Genomic DNA, 26,650 nt, shown 5'->3' on the forward strand with positions numbered 1-26,650 from the left:
AATATATTAAAGAAGGTAGCAATATTCTTTTTTGAGAAGCCAACAGTTCTCGCAATGGAAGTTACTCGCGGCATTTTCACGAATAATTTTGCAGAGTAAACAACCTAAACCATTCATAGCCTCCAAATCTCTCTTCTTTGAATAGATATTTCGCATTATTTCTAACAGTTTATAAAATATGCAAACATCATTGTGAGGACAAACATTTTTTCATCCATTAGGAAATATATCGCACTAACTTTCCTTCAATTTCAGATGGTGATGTTTTTTAGCCTAATTTTGGATGTACAGTACAGTACTTGGATACTTTTATGTTTTCAGGTTAAAATGGCTTGTTTTTTTCACTTTATACAGCAAAAATAGTAGTGTTTATCGTCTCTCCGTTCCACTGCTTTCTGACACGTTCACTAAAAGTAACAACACATCACTCCGATTGCTTATTTATCTATTATTCCGAACATCTCCATACGTCACAAAAAATTCTTTTTATAAACCGTGGGAAAAAAGTAATTTTTTTCTTCGTGACTAATTACGGGATATTCGATATTTGTAACTCCCTTACTTGTTAGTATTCCGTATTTGTTGCCAATCACGTTCCAAAGCCATACTGGATTAACTGCAATTGCCGCTAGTTTAGTGTAAAACAAGTCCTCAACTTACAGCTAACAAGACACAATTCATACGATTTTCCTCCTGACATCATCCCGGATTTATTGCAATGTTAAATACCCACACGTAAAGTTTCCAGACCACGCAAAACAAATTTCTTTTCAATAAAAAATACAAAACATTCTGGCCACAAACCTCTGTCTCGGAGTTACCAGGCATCGACGTAGGAAAGTATAATAAATACAGAGTCTAAAATATTCCATATTTGTCTAATTGCCTTCTATATAAATTAGATAGCTTATTATTAAATTTATTATTTTGTATAGTGATTCTGTGAAAATGAAAAAGTATTAGATTTTACCAGAAAAAGAATCGACTTCAGTCACAGAGGGAAAATGGATGAAAACAATTCAATAACTTACATGTTGTTAATATTAACAGATTAAACATAAAATTTAACGACTTTCATAAATTTTGTACGCTTTAAATTCGAAAATGCTTCGAAGAATTATTAAGCTCGACGTAAAATTAATCTTCAAGTCGAAAGAAATCTTCTCGATTATATTATAAGATTCGTATTCAATAGTTTTACACAGGTTGGGAATATAAATTAAAGAAAACAAAATTCTGGAAAGTGGCTTAAAACGCTTCTCAAATTAATTTTACCCGCTATTTATAGCTGGCTTATATCTTCGTAGTACGGTAAAACCCGCAAAAACCGGAATTGCACGGTATTTTTTCCGGTTTGGCAGGCTTCCGTTTCGAATGGTTTTTTTTTTTTTTTTAACATAGAAAATCGCTTCGCTCCGAAGAATTTCTTCTGTTTAAGCAAGTTCTGTAGAGTTTTATCGTATGTTTATTTGAATGCGATTTTCAAATAGCAGATCTATAAATTCCTACTGTTCGTTCTTCGTTAATCTCGAGAATTAAATTAGATAGAGAAAAAACTATATTAGCTATAATATATACGAGCTTCTGGTCTAACCGGGAGTCATTTCAAAATTTTTACCTTACTATACAGAGAGATAAATCTGGTATAGAACTGATCCTTACGATAGTTTAAATTAAAATATAATTTAAAAAATTGCAGCCCGGCATTGTGACGCTATTACAATAAATAAGCTATATTCGATTTTTATAATTACCTTATATAAGTTATATTATCGAATTACGAATTTATAAAGCAATTTTTAAAACTGCGATTAAAAAAATAAAAATAAAAAAAACATTAAATAAAATCGAACGGGAAAAATAGCTTAATCAACATTAATAATACATTAAAATTGAAAATTAAATGTTGAAAATGTACGAAGCACTTAAATTAGGTAAAGATTTCAATCGATTATCCGTTATTAAATATTCGACTTTTTATATACCAGTTTAAAATAATCCGGCGGGTCGTTTAATTATTTAACTATTTAAAATACTGTCGAACTGATTAAAATTGCAAATTTATTTTTTTTTCCTCCCGCTAAAATAACCTTGCGGGGACGACCTCCTGCGTCAACATAGATCTAATACCGACAGACAATTAAGGTTTGGACCGGGTCTGATTATAAATTAGACAGCCCTTTGGATAATTAAAGGACCCGAGCGGGTTATTTGCGCCACGCAAATCGTGGTTTCTCTACTCGCTCGGAGATTAAACGCACTCGTCTCCATCGAAATTCTTTGACGGTTGTCGTTCGACCCCCCCCCCCCAAAAAAAACACTTTACTTAAATTTTCCGCCGAATTTAAACTCGTTCCGAAATTGTATCCAATTTGGCTTTATCCGTATAGTTTCTAATGAAGAAAATCGTTGGAGAAACTTGTAGAAAATAAAACTCGAAAGTCTGAAGTGTTTATTTTTAGCGGCGTTTTCGTAATTAATTCGTTTATAATATAAAATATTTCGAATGAGAAGAAAATTTCGATCTATTAAAAGATTATTCCATAGATTAACTTTCTTAATATCCGCAAACTCGTTTCTTCAACACGAGTTAATTAATGCAGTTGTTCGTTATCCGTAAAGGCTACGAAAGTCGCTCTTATGATCCAGATAATTTTATTTTCTGATAGAAATTGAGGCGCGACGACATTTCTCTATCGGACGAGAACGTTACAATTCTTACACCACAGGGATATTTTACGGGAGAGCGTTACCATTTTCTACGTGTAATGATAAGCCAAAATGCTAGTCGCTTCTACTTCGACCGGGTTCCACGAATTCCGAATTGCAGAAACTTTTCTAGCGAAAGGTCAAGCAATTTTGGACTAGGTGAATTTCGTCGTCGCCGCGTAGAAATAACCGATTCGAAATGACTGTTAAAGTCGAATTTCGAAATAAAGCAAATAGTTTACATGCGTTACAAACTTTTTAATAAAATAAAACATCGAATAAAAACAAAAATATTTTTCTATTACTCCTTCCGATTTGATGTTTTCTATTCAAATATAACAGTTCAATAATACTGTATAAAATTATTGACGGTAACAAAATACCTACAAAAATTAATTATTGACAAAATATTAATTCTAAATACTTCATAGTAAATAATAATCTCCATCGTTTCTTATTTAATAAATTAGTTTATACCCCCATAAAAAGAAGATGGTAAAAATTTCCTGGTAAGGCCTACGTCGACGGACGGGATAAAGATACCTTTCCGGAAAGTCCGGAAATTTTTGTGGGTGGACGTACTCGGATCCGAACCTCCTAAAACGGCCAAGGGCACGTAATAAAGAAAGGTCGGTGCCCGTCGGAAGAAATGAATTTAAAACGAAAATATTGCCTGACGAAATACGACGAATGAATAAGTCGACCCGGAAAAGTTTTATACGTCAATTGTCGATAAGTACCCCTTACAGAAAACAAATATCATTCGAAACAAAACACGGAATTACTCTCGTTTGATTTTATCTCTTTTCTTCCTAAATTCAAATCAACTGCTACAATCAAATTCCATGAGAAAAACAACATACGGTATGCTAAATTCGTATTGTTGTAATCGCGCTTATTTACGTCTAACTTACTGTATATAAATACTTCGCGTTAAAAGTTATAATTTATTACAAGTAGTTGGTTAATTTCTTGTACTATATATATATATATAATTATGAAATCGGTCGAATCGTCGTCGAAAAATCGGACAATTTTCGCATTTATCGCTGTTATTACGGACATTTTTTAATATTTTATTTCGCGAAAAACGAATTGATAAAAAATATTTTGAAATTTTCGGCCAGTCTGGCGATTGCTCGATCGTTCCATTGCGGATTTTTAAAAATAATTTCGAATTGTGGAGAGTTAGAAAAATTCGATAAACCGCGAATAATTTCTCGAAATCGTTTCCGAATATTTTAAAGAGTGGAATGAAACGATTAAAGGAACGCCCTACCGCAGGTCCGACATATTAATATTTAATAATTATTTATATATACAATTTGAATAATAATTTAAAGTAAATTAATGACAATTTTCGACCGCAATTAACGAAAAATAATTAATGTACAAGTCAGTAGTACGAATGTAAGGCAATTAGTAAACTGCCAAAAGTTCTTTTCGAAATTTAATTGCCGTATTAAAAACGGGTGTAGGTAGACTATAATTGTTTATATAAAAACGAGCAATGTCAATTATTTTAAGCCAAGTCTGCCAAATTTTAATTAAAGCAAATAGAACCAGAAATGATGTAGTTAGAATGCAAATGCTTATTTGAAAAAATATTTATATAACTTAAGAAAGTAGGCCATAGAATAACTAAAGATATTAACTAATAAATTCCAAATTGTACCGTCGGATAAAATAATGCGTTATTACATAGGCCTATATTAATGAAAATTCAGTGGTCAGTAAACAATAGAGGGAGAGACAAATATTTCGGTAGGTCCGATATCTAATATCCTTTTCAGTGTTAGGTAAGATTTATTTGCGATTCTCTCTCTCTCTCTCTCTCTCTTTTTTAATCAAAATATATTATTTTATTTTTTAAGAATAATATTATGCGCTTTATATCATATAACAAATTTTATATAAAAAAAAAAACTTTTTAAAGAGAAAACGTTACAATTTCATTCACTATCTGAAACGAATTTGAGATATTACTTTCCCCGGCTCTGTAATATATAACAGTGGGAAATTACGACAAACGATCAAAAAATAACCTCCAAGACCCTTATATTTTTGGACTTAGGATACCTTAAAACGTCGGAAAATGCAAAAAATTCGGGGTTTTTTCACGGACGTTGATGTGGGGGGCACGATTTTGTTCACCCTGTTTGAAGTTTAATCACTTCCGTACTTTTTGTCGAAAATTTCTGAAATTTTGCAGGGAGGTTTGTGTATTAAGGGAATTAATGCTATTAAATTTTGGTCGTTAAAAGTCGAGGGAGTGGGAGTCGTGTCACATACATCTCGAGTACGGTCGGAATTAATGACGATTTTACTCGTTATTAGCATTTATAATTTTTTAAAACCCATCCCTACCTCAAAATTAAGCTTTTTGCCATTTTATAATAATTAAAAATATAGAAAGTTTTTAAATAAAATATCATAACAGATGGCGCCACCAAAATTTTTAAATGTTTCCGAGAAAGTTAAGCAACTCGTTGCTGGATGTTTTTAAAATTTGATTTAAAGAATACTTTCATCTTGCACTTCGCAAAAACATAACTTACGTCAAACAAAAACTCATTAAACAGTCTTTTGAATTAAAATATTATTAATAAATAGAAAAATATATTCACGATTATTGTATATATGTTTTTGCTAAATATCGAGATTTATTTACGATCTGGAACCAAATTACATTTCGATTCTTTCCTACGATATTATCGAAATTTCTTTTAAATTAACTTATATTCAAATTAAATTCGATCAATGCCAGAAATTAAATCTAAAATTCAGATTTGGATTTTAAAATCTACGTTGGTCATGTAAGTCCATTAATAAGTTACCTTAATAGGTTCACTCAAACAACGATCCTGAAGCGTATCTTATGGTATTCCTATATTTCACGTTTACATCAAGACATAATGACATTTAAACAGAATTACTACTTACATCGAAAGACAATATAATTTTAATCAATCTTAATCAATTTTATCGCTAATAATCTCATAGAATATGCATTGCCTTTAAGATTCATAACCGAAAATAGTTTCTAGAAAGTTTCACTTAGAATAAGTTTTAATATCCAAATTAAGTTCTCGAAGAAACTTGATTTCATATTTAATATTCATTAAGCAATTTTTAGCTATTACATTCCGCTCTGTAATTATGAAATTTACATTTTGATCAGATATTTTATTAAAACATCCATTATATTTTATTTTTTTTTAAATAAATCTTGCATAGTTGATCCAAAATAATGAAATATTTATCATCTCGACCAAAAAATTCGTAATAAATTGATATATTTATTGACATAGTCTCAAATTTCTTTCTGTTTTTGATCCATTAAATTGTTTCCATCGTTCATATTTGTATACAAAGAAAATGCAAATCTTTCGTCAGGTGTCGTAATTGGTTGTTATCGTAATTGCAAGCTGAAGTAAACGATGACAGCGTAGATATTCGAATTAAAGTTTAATTATAAATTCAAGACGATACTCACGGTTGTGAAGATACAGCAATGGACGGAACTGTCACCGATTGATGAGAGTTTGCGTTGATTTCTGCAGGTTTGCTTACACTTGCCCTGTCGCAATATATAGCGGGATTATTGGAGGAATTGTAAGGAGAGTAGCTTTGTTCCGTTGTGACGCTTGTTGCTACCGTTTCACAATGAAAAGGATTCGTGGCTTTTGACGACTCCGTTAATTTTCAATTCACTTCCTACTAATGCTTCGTGAAAATAACTGAAACGAAAATAAAATCATCACTTTAATTTTACTTCGAGAATATTCGCAATTTTATGTTAATCATGTGTACTTTAAGATTAATTACAAAGGACAAATTTTATTTTAAATATTTGAATGATTAATATTTTGTCGCCGTGTTCTTTCCATTCGGAACGATTACGTTGTTCTTACACATATTAAATTATAAGAAATTAACTTTTTTATGGTTATTAAGCCATCGACCCGACTCGTCTTAATTTAATTTTTAATAAATCAAGATAATTATTTGTTGGCTAAATAAACCTAAAAAGCCCAATTTTCGCCACGAAGTCCGTACGTAATTATTGCCATTACCATTTAGCATGACGTGCGAGTAACTAGATTATATAATTAAATTTTTACAAGATTTATTATACCGGATCAATTAGATAAGCTTACAAAATTTATATATTGTATTGTACCGTATGGTTGGAAAATGGCACGGATCATTAGTTGTCCATTAAAAATTTACGGTTTCGACCTGATTTATAACTAACCGAATGACTAATTCCTTTGTGTTTTCGTAGAAGAATATCGATGAGTTTCGCCGCTTAACCTAATTTAAATATTTAAATCCAGTATATTACGCGATATATTTTATTTTAATAGAATAATTAAAGAAATTAATATTTAAATAAAAAATTTAAGTTTAAATATTTAACTAGTTTATACTCAAAAGGAAGTGGTACGATCGTGGTTAAAAGAATTGTTTCTCCTATAAAAAAGTATAAAAGTAATATTTCATTATTTTAACATAAATCAAATACTAGAGCTTATATTTCGTAAGACAAAACTTCATAAATCAAACTTTTTTTTATATATAAATTTAAACTGAGTCGATAAACCATATATTGTCTTTGATGAAAGATAAGAGTCGTTGTGTACGTAATTGTTCATACATCATATTTTTTTTAGAAATTCCACATACAGTACTCGACCAAGGAATAGGAAAAGTAATCTGATAAAAATGTATTATTTATTCATTGAGTATTATTTACATAAAATAAGGAAATTTTTACACTGGTAAAGATAAAAAATGAATATTTTTTGTTACACCGACGCATGACTTTAAACCGAAAATTAAAATAAAAATACATAAAACATTGACTCTCGTTATACTAGAATATCTTCCTCAAAAAAATAATATATTGTCAAATATTACGACTTTCCTAAGTGCTCTAGTTTATATTTTGAAAGATCAAGTTTCAATACAAACGATCGGCTTCTCCGTAATTATCGTCTCATCCGATACTTCCACGTATTTTTACGACTGCGAGTGACACACTTAGCCCCGTTTGCAATTCAAAATAATAATAATAACGAAGCGAAAAAGAAAAGCAAACGTCCAATGACACTTTAATTGCCGTTAGAGAGGAAGATCTAGCGGAGGATCGTCCGACGAAAGGATATTTTTTTTCTTCTCTGGAAAAATGAAAAAAATTCGAGCGCCCCACTTTCCAAACTACTTCACACATCATTCGTCATTGATAAATAGTATACATCTCCTGGCCGAATGCTTCAATGATTTAACTTTTTTACTTTTGGTCCTTTTTTTTCTACCTACGATGATATTTTTCTGCCCAATACGGGACGAAAGAAAACATCGATTGTGCAAAATTCAATGCACTCCGAACGGTCCCTGAGGATGAAATCTGTTGCTATTAATTATTGCCTCGTTCTATTCCTCTTAAAATAATAAATAATTACTTTTTTTTATCAGTTAATTTTCTAACAAAAGTGCGAATTTACGAACGATTAACGTTAAAGTTTGTTATGTTTATAATTTACCGTTTATCTTAACAATGATCTAAAGTTCTTCTTTCAGCTGATTTTCTTTTAATTTCTTATTTTAAAAATTGCATCGATAGAAATTAATCTAGAATTTTATCAAAAAAACAAAACAACATGATTAGCCTATTTAGAATCGAGAATTTTTATTTATCGATAGGTAAAAACAAGTATATAATTCTACGTATGCGTATTTCATAAATATATCTAATTATCTCTTAAAACAATTTTTATATATTTGAATATATCTATGTATAATTTAATCTACATTCTAAGCTCTTTGTGATTAATCATTTTAGATTTTACGAGCTTAATTACGACCAGATTATATTAAATGTAATATTTCGAATCTTAATCGATAAGAAATATTCCAAGATAACCGCATCAATCGAATCAGAAGGTAAATAACGGAAACAATGATTTAATTAGCAACTCCATATTATTATAAAATCATAAATGTCAAACAAATATATTTCTTTGTGACAAAATTAACATATTTTTTTAAAATTATCTTAAATTTTTAAGACAATTTTTTATTTAAATTGAAAAAGAGCTAGAAGTGATTTAGCCATTTAAAACAATTAATTACTTTTTTCAAATTTCCGCCCGATGAATAATATTCTATTGTTTTGCATTACCAAAATATAAATAAGCTTCTACTACAATTATTTAAAAGTCGCTTTATTATTGAATAAGAATTCGTTTTAAACTAAGTATTCAATATCAAAAGTCGAATCTTTCCAAACTGGATTTTAAACATATCCAGGATCCAGTTTTAATTAATTATAATATTTGAATGGAAAATTAAGTAGGTATTTTCGTTTAAGAGTAGAAACTAAAACGTTAACTTTATTAAAGAAATGAACAATACGAAATTTTAAGTTTAGCCGATGATTCAAAATTGCCGCGGACGAAACGGATTGTTTGTCCAAACGTAAATAATTCGCGTGTTTACATTGAATGAAAAGAATGTTTTTGAAACTATAATACAACGCTAAGTGTGGATAAAGTATAATTTATGATGAGAACGGGGTGGTGCGCGCGACTAATAACTCACCTGAATCGTCGATCTTACATCGCGAAACATCACAAATCATCTGATATCGTCGAAGACAGATCGGGCAACACCCATTCGACACCCTGGCGGTTATCCGGTTTGATTTTCATTTTCATCTCGAGCAATGCGCCTCGACACAACTTGCCTCCTCGCCGACGACCACCACACTCGCTCACCTGTCCCGTTATACGTATACGGGGAATTAAACCAGGTAGGTTTTTTAACTTTGTTTTACCCGTTTGCACCAGAATAGGAGGGGTCGTAATTAGGGCGTGCAATGTTGGATTCTACCAGCTACCTCGCTTCTTATTTTTTTTCTTATATCCGACTTTCTATCGCTTGTAAAGCTGCCCTAATACTGATATTAACTAAACTTGTGAAGATACACCTCCGGTTATATAGAGTTTTTAATGTAGAAAACTCGTATATTATTATTTTTAATTAATTTAAATTAATGATGATTAATTTTAATTTATACCTAGTTAGCCGCTAAAAGCATTTTGTTGTTATTAGATAATGCTCGATGTGTCTGTTATTAATTAAAATAACATAAATCGACGAATTGGTTAATATGATCAGTCGACCGCAACAAATAGGTTACGCGGTTGACCCAAGGTCTACTTGACACCTCGTTCAGTCTAATTAATAAGCACAGAGTTGATTATTTTCGTATCATGTATTATTTAGGCTACTAATTTATTATGTTTTATCCCACTTTAGCAACGGGTCAACTGAACTAACAGAAAAGAGAGAGAGAGCTTTGTTTTTTTATATAATGATAATCATCTTCCAGAAAAAAATGTCTTAATTGATTTCCAAGTTATTATCTTAATTTAAACATAAATGCCTATCATGTTACGTCTTTAAATTTAATTTTATTATTAAAACTTGTTACAGATGACGTTTTTACGATGCGCAAAATTAAGTTATCTCTAAGGAAAAATTTTAAACAACAATAAGTAATGAGTGTGATTGAGTGTATAAACGGACATATGTTTGATTAATGACTACGATAATTAATGCACCATTAAGAGTAATTAGCTTACATTTGTAATTAATTTCACGGGAATTAAACATAGTCATATCCGTAAATATGCAAATTTTAAATTAAATTCTGAATTATTTTATGGAAAAACATTGGCAAAAACATAAGTAAATAAAAAACATTTTTGTTACATACATTGGCTTACAAATATACTTTATGAAGTGAAAAATTGTTTTAAAAAATTACGTACACAGAGTTTTAGCATCACGCCTTTTCCCTTACGGGGTTAATACTGACCGAAAAGAATAACACTAATCAAATCATTAATGTATAACAACTTACCGTGAAAATCTGTTACAAATAACTGAAACGAATCCTCGAAAGAAGTACAGTACAAGACGTTTTGTATTTAAAGTAATTACGATTTAATAAGGCAATTAAATAATTGAATGCGTCCTATCCTACCTTAACTTTATCGAAAGAAATATTTTATAATGTATTTTCAGATGATAGATAAAGACTTTATTTAATAAATCGACTGGCAATCTCTAGACAGGAAATTAATTATATGCAAAAGATATTTACATAAAATAAAAAATTTGTTTATAGACTATGATAGCGATTAATATTAAGATAAATGTTATATTCGATTGTAAACGTAAAGCAAAAGTGAATTGAAAAAAGATTTATTTAACTTATTCCGGTAAACTAATGCGATTTTAACACGATATTTAATCGAAAACAATTTGGCAATCAACATTTTTAACTTATAGAATTTAGAATAACTCATTTGAATTTAAAATACATTCTAACTGGGGAATTTATAATGTTTATCAGAAAATACTTTTTTTTTATCTGCAATAAATTTATACTTTTTGCTTCGTTAAAATATTTTTCTTGGAACCTAAGAAGACATAAATAAAAGTACTAAGATTAATATCGATATTGTTTTTGTTCTTATTTTTAGCGTTTCAGACTGCAATGATAAAGTAAGACAGAAAATTCTCTCTTGAAAATTTGCACCTGCACTAAAGTAAACTGGCTTCTTTGTTGAGGTCGGAGAGTTAATTATTGCATGTTCGGTGCGATTGAGACTGTAACTTATCTTTCTCGACAAATATCGGGTGTGCATCATCAAATAAGCAAAATCAACCGGGAATAAAGAAAATACACATGTGTATATAGTCTCTTTAACCTAAGAAGAATTTTTATAGCTAATTATCCATTTTATATTTAAATGTGTCTTTTCTATAATAAAGATATAAACATTGTCTTTCTAATTTACTGTTCACAAAAATTAAATGTTATTTTCGTTCATAAATAAAACCGTATTTAAATAATAAAAAAAACCCATAAATTTACTATATTTTCCGTCTTGTCTGTGTACTCTACCACTCCAGATAGATTCTATAAAATCCAAATACGATATAGCCCATCTAAATAGCAAATTTAAGTAAGTATATATACTGTACGTATAAGTAAGTATAGGTAATTCGACGATAACTTAAATTTTCATTAAAATTTTTATTTAATGTTTATTCTAAACAGTACCAAGTAGTTTAATTCTCCGAATGGAATGATACCACCATATCATATAAACTTTTGCTTTAATTTCCTCTTCATTAAATATCATTTAAATATCTAAAAAGTTGGCGACGTACTGACCGGTATATAAACCTAAAAATCTTATAGACCTAAAAATTGATATTCATATTCTAATTAATTTGAATCATAAGTTAACATTTTAAAAAATATCTAAAAAAATCATTAATTACTCTGTTTTTTTGTTATCGTAAACAAGTAATATTACATTATAATTATTAATTAAAACTAATTAAATCCATTCATATAAATACAAAATACGTAATTTATTTAAAGATTGCTTAAAAATGATATAGACAAACGAGTTTATCGTCCAGATTAACTTTTTTAATACTAAATTTATTTTGTCAGAATTATTAAATATTTTATTTATGTAATTTTCTATAAAGAAGTTTACGGTAGTTATCATAACGTAACAAATTAACAATAAAATTTGTAATAATAATAATTCTATTAAACAACTTCGTATGCACGAATAGTTTCAATGCTCTTATGCACCGACGGCACTTCTAGCAATATTGTTAAAACCGTGTGAATTTTTTCAAAAAAATTAACATAAAACGAATATTATCTTAGTCTAATTATTACTTGTAACATAATTTTATAATAATTAAATTTGTAAATGCGATTTACAACTCATTATTCGATAAAAACACTATAAATGACATTACTTTTTCAAATAATGTATCTTCTCGTATTAAATATTACATGTATACATAAAATAGTAATTTTATAAATTCATTAAAACTTTTCCTTATCGTATTCAAGTTGTTAGAAACTGTGCAATAAAAATGATTAATAATAAAAAGTTGCATCAAAAGTTTCCAATGATATCAGTTATCATTGGAAGTAGTCGTCATAAAAAATATTTTTATATATTTTTTCACAATTTTCACTATTTACGTAATAAATTCTGCAATTTATTACGTAGTTTTATTACTTTTAATTACCGGGTGTGTGTATGTATGTACTGTACAGTACAGTACATATATATATAGCCTATATAGTGAAATATCATTAAGAGATAGGAATCTTAAAAAATGTAATCAGGTTATGAAGTTCTACTAAATTCAAAAAATGTCAATCCCTAAAGCAATGCAAATCATAATTCTACATGAACTCAAATGGAAAAAGTTAAATAAGTCAACACTTAATAATCGATTCTCCAATCCTTTATAAATAAATATCCTTAATCACACTTTTTTTATTATTAAATTGGAAGAAATTTCATAAAAATTACTGTTTTTTCGTATCAAATTAAGCAAACATAATTTTAAAAAGTAGATTATTTTTACTATGATTATTGTACAGTTTTATTTCATAATTGCTTGAAGCTATCGACAAAATATTAGAATCTTCTAATTTGATGTAATTCTCTCTAAATATAATCAAAATTATTTGATAACTAAAAAACCGTTGGTGAGAAAAGAAATGCAATTGAATGTGTGTGCTTTAAATGACATTGCCTTAGATATTTGAAATTTATTAAATATTCATTTATTCTGAGAATAAAAAATCTAATTGTGTAAATAAACAATCGGGTTTGGTTATATTTATTCCACATACCATCGCCGTTTTCTGATATATTTGGTAGGTAACCTGTCATTATCTCACAACGTGTTCTAAAACAACGAAGACGGGAGGTGCTTTTAGGTTCGTGATCTCTCAGCATTAGTCTACGATTTCTTCACCTACTGTTATTATCGACGTCTTACGTCTGCGGGACGATGTCGAGTAAGATAAACTACTTCTGTTTGCAATTCGTCTTTCTCTGAAGGTGCCCCCGGGCAACGAATGTGACATATTGTAGATTTTTATTCATCCTATTTACTAAAGGTAGAGAGACCCGTAGAAGAAAAATAAAAAGCCATAATTTCCTTTTCAAAACGTTTGTTTTGTAAAGTACTCGAAGCCTTCATTAATACTAATAATAGTTATTTAACTATTTACAACTGGAGTAATAAAAAAAAATCCCATCGTTTCTACTAAAGTCTACGCTTATAGAAACTGTGTTGTAAAAAAGCCATCTAAATTATTATTTTTTTTAAATTAATTTTATTTGAGAACGAGCTTATAATTATTAATTAGTCAAACAATACTTACGGAGATTTCTTAAAAATGAAACCGGTCATTCCATTAAGCCAACGGTTTTCAATTCGTAGAAGAAAACATCGAATAAATGTATGATGCGATATTATTAAAAACTGATACTGTTACAGTTTATTACGGAAGGGCGGGAGAGGTTGACCCACTGACCTTTCACAATTCGTTGATCTCGTCGATAATTATTGGACGAAGAATATAATTAGAAGATTTCTTTATATCTATGCTTCTCTGATCAACAGAAACGTGTACATTAGTCGAAAACTAGAAACAAATGATGAAAAACTTGTTATTTATGACTGTCATCTAAAGTTTTTGGCCGAAGACTGAGGGCAAAATGCCAATTAGGTCAAATTGTTTTTAGAACGTATCAGGGAAAAGGGGGAAACGGTGGTCAGTCTTTGCGAGGGATGGCACAGAATCATTAATCGACTTTCTTTTCCATTCCAAGGAGTTATCTTTATAAATTTTATTATATTTTTTATGTTTTTTTCTTAATTTGTTTCAGAAGCTTTCTATCATTCAAGGTAATGTATTGTGTAAAAATTTAGATAGCTCGTTTGTTAATATTCCTTTTATACACTTTACAGATAATATTTCCTGTAATTTTAAAGATAACGCTTTATAATTAGAAAGATATAATAAAAATTATTAGATTATAATTGCTGTTACCCATATTTAAATTTTTACAAAAGAAGATTGTTTTTCATACAATCTGTTATATAGGATAATGTAATTAATGAACCGATTTTCTTTACAGTATTAACTAGTTTTAAAATTTACAATTTATTAATATTTTTATTTTGAAAATTATTCTCGGTATCATTATCGTATCGATCTAATGCTATTCTTCGAAAGGTTATCTCTTTTATCCTAAACCCAGAGAACAATTTTAACAAGACATAATTATTAAAATAATTAGGATTGTTATAATACATTAATTACTTCAACAAGTAGTCAGTAATATTAATTAAACTTTTATTCATTATTTACCTAAATCAAAAGAAATTTATCTAAACCTATAGGCTATATATATTATATATATAGATTACTTTGCCTGACATAATTAAGCATTTTCGATTTCAAAAAATTATATAATCGTTTATAATTATAACTATTTTAATTTTTGATTTAAAAACTCATTCTATCTTTTTATTTTTAAAGAGAACGTATTTTATATGATTCTAAATTTTCTGAGGACTCAAAAAATACAATGTTTAAAAGCTTAAATTTAACCATCTAGAATAAATTATTGCTCCAAGTTAACAAATTTTAATAAAAACGCAAGAGACGAGAGCATTCTTTGTTATTTTTCGTGTGAATAAACTTCAAATTTGTACCAATATATATAAAATTAATACAGTAGGACCGAAATGAATAAGATATTATTTGACCCGTAAAGTTTTTGCATAAATTAATTCTATTTAGATGTAACTAAGAAAATACACACAACTGCTCTAGAATAATTCGATGCACTTGCTAAGTAACAATAGAAAAGAGATAATAAATTTTTATTCTCACGAAATATTTATTAAAATTGATTATTTTATCTCCAAATCCTCTATATTTTGTGACACAGGTCGACTTTATTCGCACGCAATTTAAAGCAAGATTGTTTCTTTAAACGAGTGGATATGTGAAATAAAGTGAGACGAGTGAACGACGTCTATAGGGGTATAAATTGGGGATATAAAAGTAGTCTATCGATTATTAATAATGACAAAAATAAAATATTCTTTATCGTAAACTTATCGCTTAAATTAGTTTGTTAATATTATTACAGAACCACACAGTCAATCTGCTTTCGAATTATGGCTTATAATTCAAAATAAATGCGATTTGAAATCAATAATTTTCCAACGAATAATTAGATTTTAGAAAAATAATGTAGTTTTCACTAATGCGGTTACAATTTTCATTCTGTTTTTATTTCATTTTAACAAGTAGCCTATTTATCATGCCAATTGCGGCAGTCAATATTATGAATTGTATTCTTGAATCTACGTATTCGTCTTATACAAAGTGCAATAAGTGCAATCTTAGTATTTATTACACATTCTGTACTTATAGTTCTATAACACATTTTATACACTAGATTTGAAATTAATGTTTCTGTAATTTTGTATGGATATTATTCTGTAGGCCTAATCCTTGCGAGAGGATACGGCCCCGTATACAATTATTATTAAATAAATAAATAAATTCGGTATTTTTACATAAATACAAATGCACTGTACTTATTTGTTTACAGTATAAATACATTCGTATGAAAAATAACCGATTTTTATTTATATCGTAATTTGATGCGGATATATGTAACTAATGTTTATTTTACGTCCTCTGTCGTACATAATAAAGTGCTAAATTCAAAAATGTAACCGCCTTCTCCGTGAAAGCCGTATAGAAGGAGTTTACACTTTTGAATTTAACACTTTATTACGTACGACAGAGGACGTAAAATAAACCTAACTTATATGTAACTTTGCACTATATAAGTTATAAGTTATATAGCCTATACTGTATATGCCTATATAGGCCTATTCACTACAGGAAATCTAAAATAATACATACCGAGTCCAAGTTTGTTTTTACGGCATTATTATTTGTATTATATTCTTTTTTTTTAATTTTGAAGAAATTAACACAATAAAATCTCTTTTAGTAACTAAAGTATTAATAACATAGTGTGATAAGCATTTTGTTTTAAAATTATGCTGTTTTAAATGCACAGAATTAAACATTATAAGCGTTATTATAATTACCGAAAATAAATTGTCTGTACGAACTAATACATTAACCGGATTTAAAACGAAGCACTAAATGACTGTTAAATTAACAATTCGTTTTTACTATTTCGTCATCTATATTCAAGAGCTTTACGAATTAGTGCTTCGTTATAAAATTTATACATAAAATATTTTTAAAGCAAATAAATAGTTCAAAACAATAAATCTTTATCTGAAAATATTCAGAATTAAAATATAGTTCTGTTAAATTAAACTATTGAAATTATATTTATTTAAATGATATAATAAGAGAATGAATCAAAACCGAAAACATTCTTTGTTTTCATCGATAGAAATATCTTTAAATAATATTATTCCAATACGATAAATAAGAGAAAGTCGTGTAGCATCGGGCGGTGTCATTATCATTATCTACGAAGTATTGTACTACAGTACACGAGGATGCGTCATTAGACAAGCACCTGTTTTTAGCTTCATACAAGGCGTCTCCTGAACATCGTAACACGGAACTTCCATATTGGAAGTTCCGTGTTACGACGTTCGGGAGCTGAGAGATATTTTGTCGATTTTAGGGTGTTACTGAGTGCCGCTAGATAACTTCGTGGAGTTGTTTTGTAAAGAAGAGAAAAGGATTGATTTGGTTTTTTAATGGGATGCGGCAACGAAATACTCGGGCCATCTACCAAGAGGGATGCCTACCGGGGAGACTTTCTATAAGAAACCGATCCCTGTTTAGATTTTAGACGTGTGAAAAAATTCGGAAAACTCCACGAGACCAATCCGTTGGCGATGCGTAAACCCGCGGCTAACTACTAGTACTCAATGTCTTTATCCACTCGGCCACTGGTGGACAAAAGAAAAAGAAAGGTAAGTGGTAACTTTAAGTCCTTTACCTTAAAAGGTACAGTACTGTACAGTACCTTTATCAAATATTAATTAAGACATTTATTAAGCTTTAATAATTAAGCTTTAATATAAAGGTAAGTGTTATTATTTCTGTTGATAGAATGTACAGTACTGTATATGTAAATAAGCCATATAACACCAATGTGTTATCATCATATTTTGTTCAATGTGTTCAATTACATTTTTGTGCCACACAGCGGTCGAGTAGTACGGGATAGTTCAGTTTGACATTTCGGCCGCTCTGTTAATTGTTTCAGGTGAAAAATAGAGAGAAGACGCCCAAAGGAAAAGAAGAGAGGTAAATGGACGGTCAACATCGTCTCCCGTACTTCGAAACAACTGAAGTCCGCTACCATACAAAAGTGTGCTACAGACATTGTTCCCATTCCAACAAATGTGGCTACACAGGCCAGTAAGAAACTATGCGAACAAAAAAGTACAATTCTTACTTCCAGCCCGTACAAACGCCAAACTCGAGGAAAAAATAGAATATCTCCTAATTTCGTTACAGGACGAAAGGAAGCGAGTGTAGAGAAAAAACTTTGACAGTAAAGAATGGAGATACGTAATAAACAAGTAAATCATCTCTCAGTTTCATGTTAAACAAGAAAATACAACTAATTCATCATTTCTGCCGAGAACTTTGAGGAAGATTGGATCCAATGTGTTTTGTGAAAATTGTATCAACCTCGAAGGCGAACCTACACTCTACCACCATGATGGTTATAGAAACAGGTAAACAGTAACAGAGAAAATCTTGGAAGAACGAGACTATACGATATTTTCCGCCAATTTTTGAAATTCAAAAATGTAACATGTTACAAGTTTCCAAAAATGCTGCGATCACTTATTTCTACGGAACCACAAGGTTGTATAGTACTGTACTGTATCGTATAGTACTGTACTGTATCATACAGTACAGTACCTAATTTAATATTAAATCAAAAGATAATGTAGACTAATATGTAACAGTTTAAGTTACATTAATTGATTAAAATTTTTCTATATATTATTAATAAATGTGTTTAACCAGAGCTCTGAATAAGCAGAGTTTTCTCTCTCTCTCTCTCTCTCTCTCCATTATGATTACTTGACTAATAAAGAGATTAATAAAAGAATTAATAAAAAAAATAAATGAGAAGAATTAATAAAATAAAATGAGAAATTTAATTTATTTTAGGCCTAATAAATAAATAAATAATAAATTTATTTTTCTGTGAATAATTAAAGCGATAATTTTCTGAAAGCTTTTTTAAAGGTTTATAAATAATTATTTTAAAACATTAATTTTAAAAGTTTTAAATGAGATTTATGATTTTAATTTTTTTGTTATTATTTAAAATAAACATAATAATCATAATTGTCATTTTATAGAGATTTGATCAATGATTTATATTAGTCAACGTTATATAAACTGTTAAAGTTCTTTACTTAGATTACATTAATATTTTATTGGCTCGTATTTTAATATAGGTCCAATAATTTTAAAGATCAAATGATTTTTTGTGTTTTCAAAACCATTAATTTCAGTTTAGTTTTTTTTTTGTAATGCCTACTCTACATAAATAGACCTTGAGGCAATTCAATTCTCACATTAGTTTACGTAATAATTTATTGGGAGAAGATTGCTTTCGGGTTCAAAACAAGCTGAATATTTATATCGCTCATACTCGTTCCTTACGTGTATAATACAGTTAAAGCTTTGAAAAGAACATTCTTTTCGTAGTAATTTTACTTCATACTTCCGTATACAAGTATGTTTCTAAATTATTATTAATGACGACCTTCTTAACAGACTCACTTCTTATCAATATATCACTTAATAATTAGCCAAGTTTATATATATTGAAGGTTTTGACATACAGTAAAAGAAATTTCAAAATTCATTTTCGAGTAATTCGCATCATAATTTAGTTCTATAAATCAAAGCAATTCTATTTTGCAGAACCAGATAATAGAAATTTACGATCTACAACGATGGGTTTTTACTGATATTAACTTTATTTCGTGATACGGAAGACACTCGAATTTTTATATTTATATTATACGGGCTTGTAATTGTTTCAGAAATAAGCTAATCTGTAAAAACAGCCACATTTTAGATATACTTTTATTTATTACAGATCAAAAGTTTCGACTTCAAAGAGTAACATATTAATGATTTAAGAATGGAAATACATTCACTGTCTGATATTAGTGATAATTTATAATAAAACTATTAAATATTCTGATTAATCGGGGAATATCTGTTCGCTTAACGAGCCAAATATTATCACTTATAATCTAATAAGCAGACTTTTCAGCGATTCATTAAAGTAACATGTAAAGTAGTATAATAATTAACGTTGTTACTATAGTTATGATTTTCAAAGCAGTAAAATTCATGAAAATATCCAGATTTTCTTAGTTTAGGTCTAAAGATAAGTCAATAAATTGCTTTAAATTTTATCCGGCTTTTAAATTTTATCCAATATTTATTTTGAATTTTAAATTAATTATGATCACATTAACATAATCGATTTACGTTCTCCGTAACTGATAATTAATTACTTAATTTAAAATTTAAATATAATGAATTGGTTTTATAAATAAATTTCTACGTGAAAAGTCACTTTTACAAATGTATTTATTAATATTTCAATCAATATTAACATATCGCGTATTAGCAAATTTACATTTAAATAAATACATCAACACTAAATGGGATCGGAAAATAAATAAAATCACCCAAGCTAATTAACGATAATCTAGATAAACTAGATCCACTGGGTTTCACTTTATTTCACAAGGATATCACCCAAAGGAATCTAACGATAATTATAATTATGGTTTAAACATAAGTATTTTTTTAATAGAATTACTTTTTTTATTTTATTATCTTAATCAGAATGTCAATTTTTATGTCAACAGACGAGATAAAAAAACAGCAACGAGCATTAATATGCATTCTTCCCTCCGCATAAATTGTTAGTTATATGCTTGGACACCTTACTTTCAATTATTTGATTATCTTAATAGACATCTGGCGAGAAAATGTTTCCTTTTAAGACTTTTTGAATAAAGACGTTCCTTTTAAGTTATTAAAATCAGTAGAACTGAATTCACATTATTAACACTAATGGAATTGGAAATTAAAACGACAAATTTGCAGTGTTGGCGAGAGTCGATGCCTTAAGGTAGGTGTTATCTACACGCGTTACCTGTCAGTAGACGGGTATATAGGGTGCAGGTGTAAGCGAAGAAGCTTGATTTATCCTTCTGTATGATATGTCAGGTCAAATAGAAAACCCGCTTTCCGTTTGTGGCACAACGTATTATGACATCCTGTGGGACAGGTTACAGCAAAAAGATCTCTGTCCTGTTATCAACTCTCTCCGAAACAATCGAGTATTTTTCTTTCGTCGTTCTTTCTACCGGTTACTTAAATTACTGTTTTCAAAAAGAATATACTTTAGTAATTTAGTAAGTAGTCACTAATTAGCAATGAAACTAAAATTATAATTCTTCATTACTTTCTGCTATATTAAATTCTATATTATTCTAATATTAAAATTATATTGATAATTAAGCGACTGAAATGTACTCGGAGAAAAATACAGATAAAAGTTTTATTGCCTGTTTTATTAAGGTGGAACGATTCTACTACATTTCAGTAAAGATTCCCGAATGAGAATAAAGTTATAGCATTTTTTATCAGAACCCAATATTATTTAATGACAGCCATTTTTTCCCTTCCTTTTATTTGTAGCCCACCGAAGAAAGAGAAGTATCGTTGATGCAAACAGCATTCCAGCTCTTATTATGCTTGGGGCACAGGTAAGCAGGTGGTTGCATTGAAACCTCAAGGCTAAGTCGCTTTGATCGGCACAAAAACGAGGAAAATATCGCTCCGCGATTAATCATTTACATTCTATGAGAACACTATTCATTAGAATACAAGAAGTTGGAACAGAATCACCTTACATAAATCTCTACTTGAAAATGATAAATCTCTAGGAATAGTAATGACCGCTACAACACGGTTTAATAATAATATTTTATAGAATGGTTTCTTGTTTCCAGCATATGTTATAAGTATGCCTGTCTTTGAATAAATAGAGTATTGTTATAAAGCTATTAAATCTTATTTGAATATTTTCTTTCGTGGAATTTTGCGCGCACCTTTTTGTTGGGTAAATCAAACAAAATGCGATTATAATCAAATAAATGTAGTGAGTTTTTGGATAGGGCATACGATGTTAATGCACTTACAATTAAATAGCGGAGGAACAGACAACATCTGATACAAATTAATGCAAACATTTAAGGTATAAAACATCTTGTAACTATTTTGCCACACTCTTTTTCTTTTTAGTGTTTTAAACATTTTTTAAGTGTTTTATCACTTTGAGAAGTTAATTATTACAATTACAATTTTAGTTTTCGACTGATTATAGTATTTCAAAATGATTGTAAACAAAAAGTAAATGTCATTAACATACTCTTATTTTTATCGATAATAATCTTTACTCGATATTATAAATTATATTTAAAACGTTAACATTAAACCAATTTGTGTTTTAAATTATTCATAAGTCACATAGGACCACTATAATAAAATTAACTTTTTAAAATGAAAAAAAATTATCTCACAAGGACTAAAGAAAAATTGCTGAAATATAATTTAAACCTTCTCGTTTATTTGTAATTAAAATATAATTTTATTTTTAACTTTGCGAACACGTACACCCATTCGAAATATTTAAAGAACTACAATAAATGTCGAAGTTTTACGACGAGAAATTTTCCACTGAATTCTTTTTTGCACGGGTTACTTATTCTAACATAATAATTGATGAGCAAACCGAACTAACAATTTCTTTTCTACTCAGTTAGATATAATAAGCTTACTGGAGGCTACATACTCAAAATGACTTCGCCATTAAAAGTCCAACTAGATCCTTTGTAATCGAAGACATTGTTCGCGAGACAGACTTCTTTTTGAATGGAATATTTCCCCGAGGCATGCAATTCTCATTCCAGTAATGCCAGAACAAAACGCTCTTATTAGTGAATCCGTGACGACATCTTACATAAAACGGATATCGCGTCATTATTTATGGAACTTAAAATAATACTTTACGCTTTTAAATTTTAATGGAATATATAAAATCTACGAGTTTACAAAATGGCATTTTGAAAAATACTTACCAGACTAAACATAAACGAATATACAGTAGTTATATATTCAAAAAATTTTCCGTCATCCAAAAGTACGATGTGTCATATTGTCGCGTGGGTAACACACGCAATATAGAGAGAGAGCAACTAATGAAAAGTGTAACGTGTATCGTAGAGAAGTAAATCATTAGTAGAGCCGACCCAGTTAGATCTAGAACCATGGGTCGGGTGGGGCGAACGATTCCGCCCAGAGTATCATAGAGTGGGATCTCTTCCTTACACTCGTGACTCACGAGCGTCGGAGAGCCCAGAAGGCGAAGAAGAATTACTTTCCACTTTTCTCCCGTTAGATTTCGCTATCAAATTCGGTTTGTGGAGCGATTTCTGCCGATAGAAAATAGACTATTCTTTCCGAATTTCAAAGGTACTGTGCTGTACAGTACTCTACATATAAGATTTCGGAAACTAAATTGTACAGTGCATTGTAAAGTATAAGAATAACGATGCTTATCGTTTCGTAAAGCGTAAGTAATATGGCCGAGAGGATTATTTTAAAAAATAAATTCGAAACACCAGGAACTTTTCAATTTCAATTTCATTCATAAAGTTAACCGACACGACATAAAAGTACCGAAACGAAAATATTTAAACTCTCGTTTGTGGATGACAGGCAACCCACAAATTTTAACGTGTCAGATGAAAGATAAAACCCTGTAAGCTTATATTTTCTATCACTCCAGTACAATAGAATATAACAATGATGGTTTGAAGTGTAACAATGAAGTGGTCATACATCATCGCACGTCAGAAGTGTATAGTTGGAGTGTTATGTGTGGGATGTCAGTGCACTAGTTCGTGATCACGAGATGCTCGCGTTATTTCGGATCGGTACGGGCATTTGAGAAAAATTCCACGACCCCCTCCTATGTTTGGGTGGAGAGAACAACAGAGAGTTTTATAGGCCACGTGGGCAACTAATACGGACGTAGGATTGACGTGAAATTTAGGCGTCATTTTATCAAAACCATTTATCACTTTGAGTATAGAATTAAAATCACTTTGATCTTTCGTGAAATGTATTTCCTTCAGTTCGTTTAATTCTTTAAATTTGATTTTACATTTCGTATCTCTTCAGTCACACATAATTCTTAAACCAAAATTTATGATATTTATAATCAATAACTTGTATAGACGTATTTTGATATTCGAATATAATGTAAACGTCTCAATAATATCTAAATTACAAAATAAATACTCTGCAAAAAATAGAGTATATAATAATAGATAAAGGTGTAAAAGATATCTGCAAGCGTGAAGAACAGCGTTTTACAAACGTAAACTAAAATTAAAAACTACAACTTTACATTTAAAATCTTGAATAAATGTTATTTAAAATAGAAAATTATAACTTCTGATTGTATAAAATAAAGCATAAAAAAGGCAAGATACATTAAATTGAAGAGTATCGACCATATTTTTATTTGAAAGATGGGGGAATATATGCAGGTGGATCAAGTGTATAATTTGTCAAAAGTTGCTGTCAGTTGGGCTTAACCTTCATTGTTGTTCCGGACACGTATTCTTACTAATTCTTATCATATTTTCCTCGTAGCAATAATAAGCATTTCGGTGATACTAAATATTTTAAGATTCTTTATTGACCGCAGTAAATCTTTTGTGTCATTATTTAACTTTCTTGATGTGTGGGCTGCAGATCTTCCTTAAAAATATTTTTATTTTTTTAAATTTTCATTTACCCGTTTCTATAATCTTTATTGGTATTTTTACGACTAAAGAATTGTTAATTTAATTTCCGTAAGTTGTTAGCGATAAACTTCTTTCGACGAGCATTGTTCTTTAAAATATGTTTGTCATGTCCAAAGGACAAAATAATCAAAGAAAATTTTAATCGACTTCCTTTAAATTTCATGTTAATAAGCATAGGCATAATGTTTTTAGGCACATAATTCGGATTCACTAAATATTTCTTTGTAATTAATGAGAGTTAAATAAATCACGTTTTAAAACTAAAGAATTAAACATTCGACTTTTTAAATTTAATGTTCTTAGAAGATAATTTCATTATGTAATAAAATTATCCCCTAAGAATTTAAGAAAGTTTAGATGTTATAAACTTCTTAGAATATAATCAATTTATAATACTTTATTATGTAATTAATAAGTTTATACAGTATATCACACAAGTCTTCTTTAATTCGAGTATAAATGTTAAAGTATAGATCTATAAATTTCTGTAAGTTTAACTGCGGATAATATATTATATAATACCAGAAACATTAATTAAAATTTATAAGTATTTAAAAGTATTTTTTTAAATACTTAATATTAAAAGAATATTTTAAACAAACTCCTTATTATTATTCCTAAATAGTATTTTATTTAAAGATATTTCTAATAATATATTTTAATTTGATTATATTTTAAATTCGTTTGATAAAATTTACTATTTACTGTCAAGTTGTAAATTAAATTTGATATTTATTACTGTATTAAAACTGTACTTATTTAACTTTCTTGATGTGTGGGCTGCAATCGTCCTTAAAAATATTTTTCTTTTTTAAATTTTTCATTTAAATTCTTCATAATTTTTATGGAAATAAATTACCATATATAAAGTCATAATAAGAAAATGATATAAAATTAGTAACTGCTAGAATAAGAGAAAGCCGATCGCAGAATGATAACAACTTCTCAACATTCTTGGAAATTGCCAAATTGGTCAATAGAATTTTGATAGTTCAAATATTTTTTATTTTCGTTTAAAATAAAATTCCGAATATTCTATTTGCTTAAATTATTCTGTTTTATAAATGGATAAATTATCATAAACGTCAAAATTTCTTTATTCGACTCTTCCTAATTTTTCAAAAGAGAAATTTTAGTAAGATGGATGACTACGAGAGTCCGAGAGACACTAACGATCCACATTACTAATTGTCTGTATTGTCAATAAATCAATAACGACGATTACAACAACCATTATTTCTAATTAGCAGGTGTTATTTAATTAGAGACATATTCTGATTATACCTATTAATTAAAATTTAACAGTTTTTCTAGATGTTTTATTACTGCAAAACATAGTCGACACGCTAAATGCTCAAATATTCGGTTTAGGAAGAGCTCAAACGTTCAAAAACAATGTTTTTAATAGATTATATCGATGAAATTTGTGCTTCTACGCGTACAATGAGTTTAAATACGGATTTGCGTGTATTTTCAGTCACCCGGCACATTCAATTCTAAATCTTTTGATAAGATTCAACTAACAAAATTAAAATTTCTATATTTTTATTTTATAAAATTCTTATTTAAAAATCGAATTTGTATGCCTCGGAAATTGAATGTAGACCTGATAATAATTGAACAGCCTCATATAACTTTATATATGAGGTTGTTTGAGGCGAAAAGTTTGATAATCATAATCCAAGAATGATTTAAAGAGCGTAAATTAACATTAAACAAAACAAAAACACTAATTAGATGTAAAAAATTACAAGGGAACGATAATTTAAAAACTAACAAAATAAGCCTATTACGTTTTATAAATTCAGAAACATTAAATAAGATTAGAGTAAATTCGTTTATTCGTTATTAATTTTAATATATTAAACTGATTAGAAAAATCCTTATAATTTTAATGATTTACTGAGCTTTTTAATTATCTGAATTAGAAATAAAATTATTAAACAAACAATATAAAATATAATAATCTATAAATAATTTTGTTGCCAATAGTCTAATGAATGAAAAGATTCATTAAATGCATTTTGTTTTCCAGTAAATATATTTTACTGGAAAACAAAGTGGA

The 26,650-nt window shown here is 28.8% G+C and overlaps 1 protein-coding gene across 3 annotated transcripts in view; it reads right to left on the reverse strand.

Moving 5' to 3' along the window:
* Positions 1–6,408, reverse strand: part of LOC136985335 (myelin regulatory factor) — a 28,521-nt gene extending 22,113 nt beyond the window's left edge. For 2 of the 3 annotated variants that reach the window (XM_067282595.1, XM_067282596.1), the window contains exon 1: positions 6,206–6,273. The gene's annotated coding sequence lies outside the window, so the exon portion shown is untranslated. Of the gene's footprint in view, positions 1–6,205 lie in introns of all 3 variants that reach the window. The other variant, XM_067282597.1, reaches the window with a different exon arrangement.
* Between the last annotated feature and the right edge of the window lie 20,242 nt (positions 6,409–26,650).

This window comes from Centruroides vittatus, unplaced genomic scaffold (genome assembly GCF_030686945.1).
Source record: "Centruroides vittatus isolate TY-2023 unplaced genomic scaffold, ASM3068694v2 contig_958, whole genome shotgun sequence".
NCBI classification, from domain to species: domain Eukaryota; kingdom Metazoa; phylum Arthropoda; class Arachnida; order Scorpiones; family Buthidae; genus Centruroides; species Centruroides vittatus.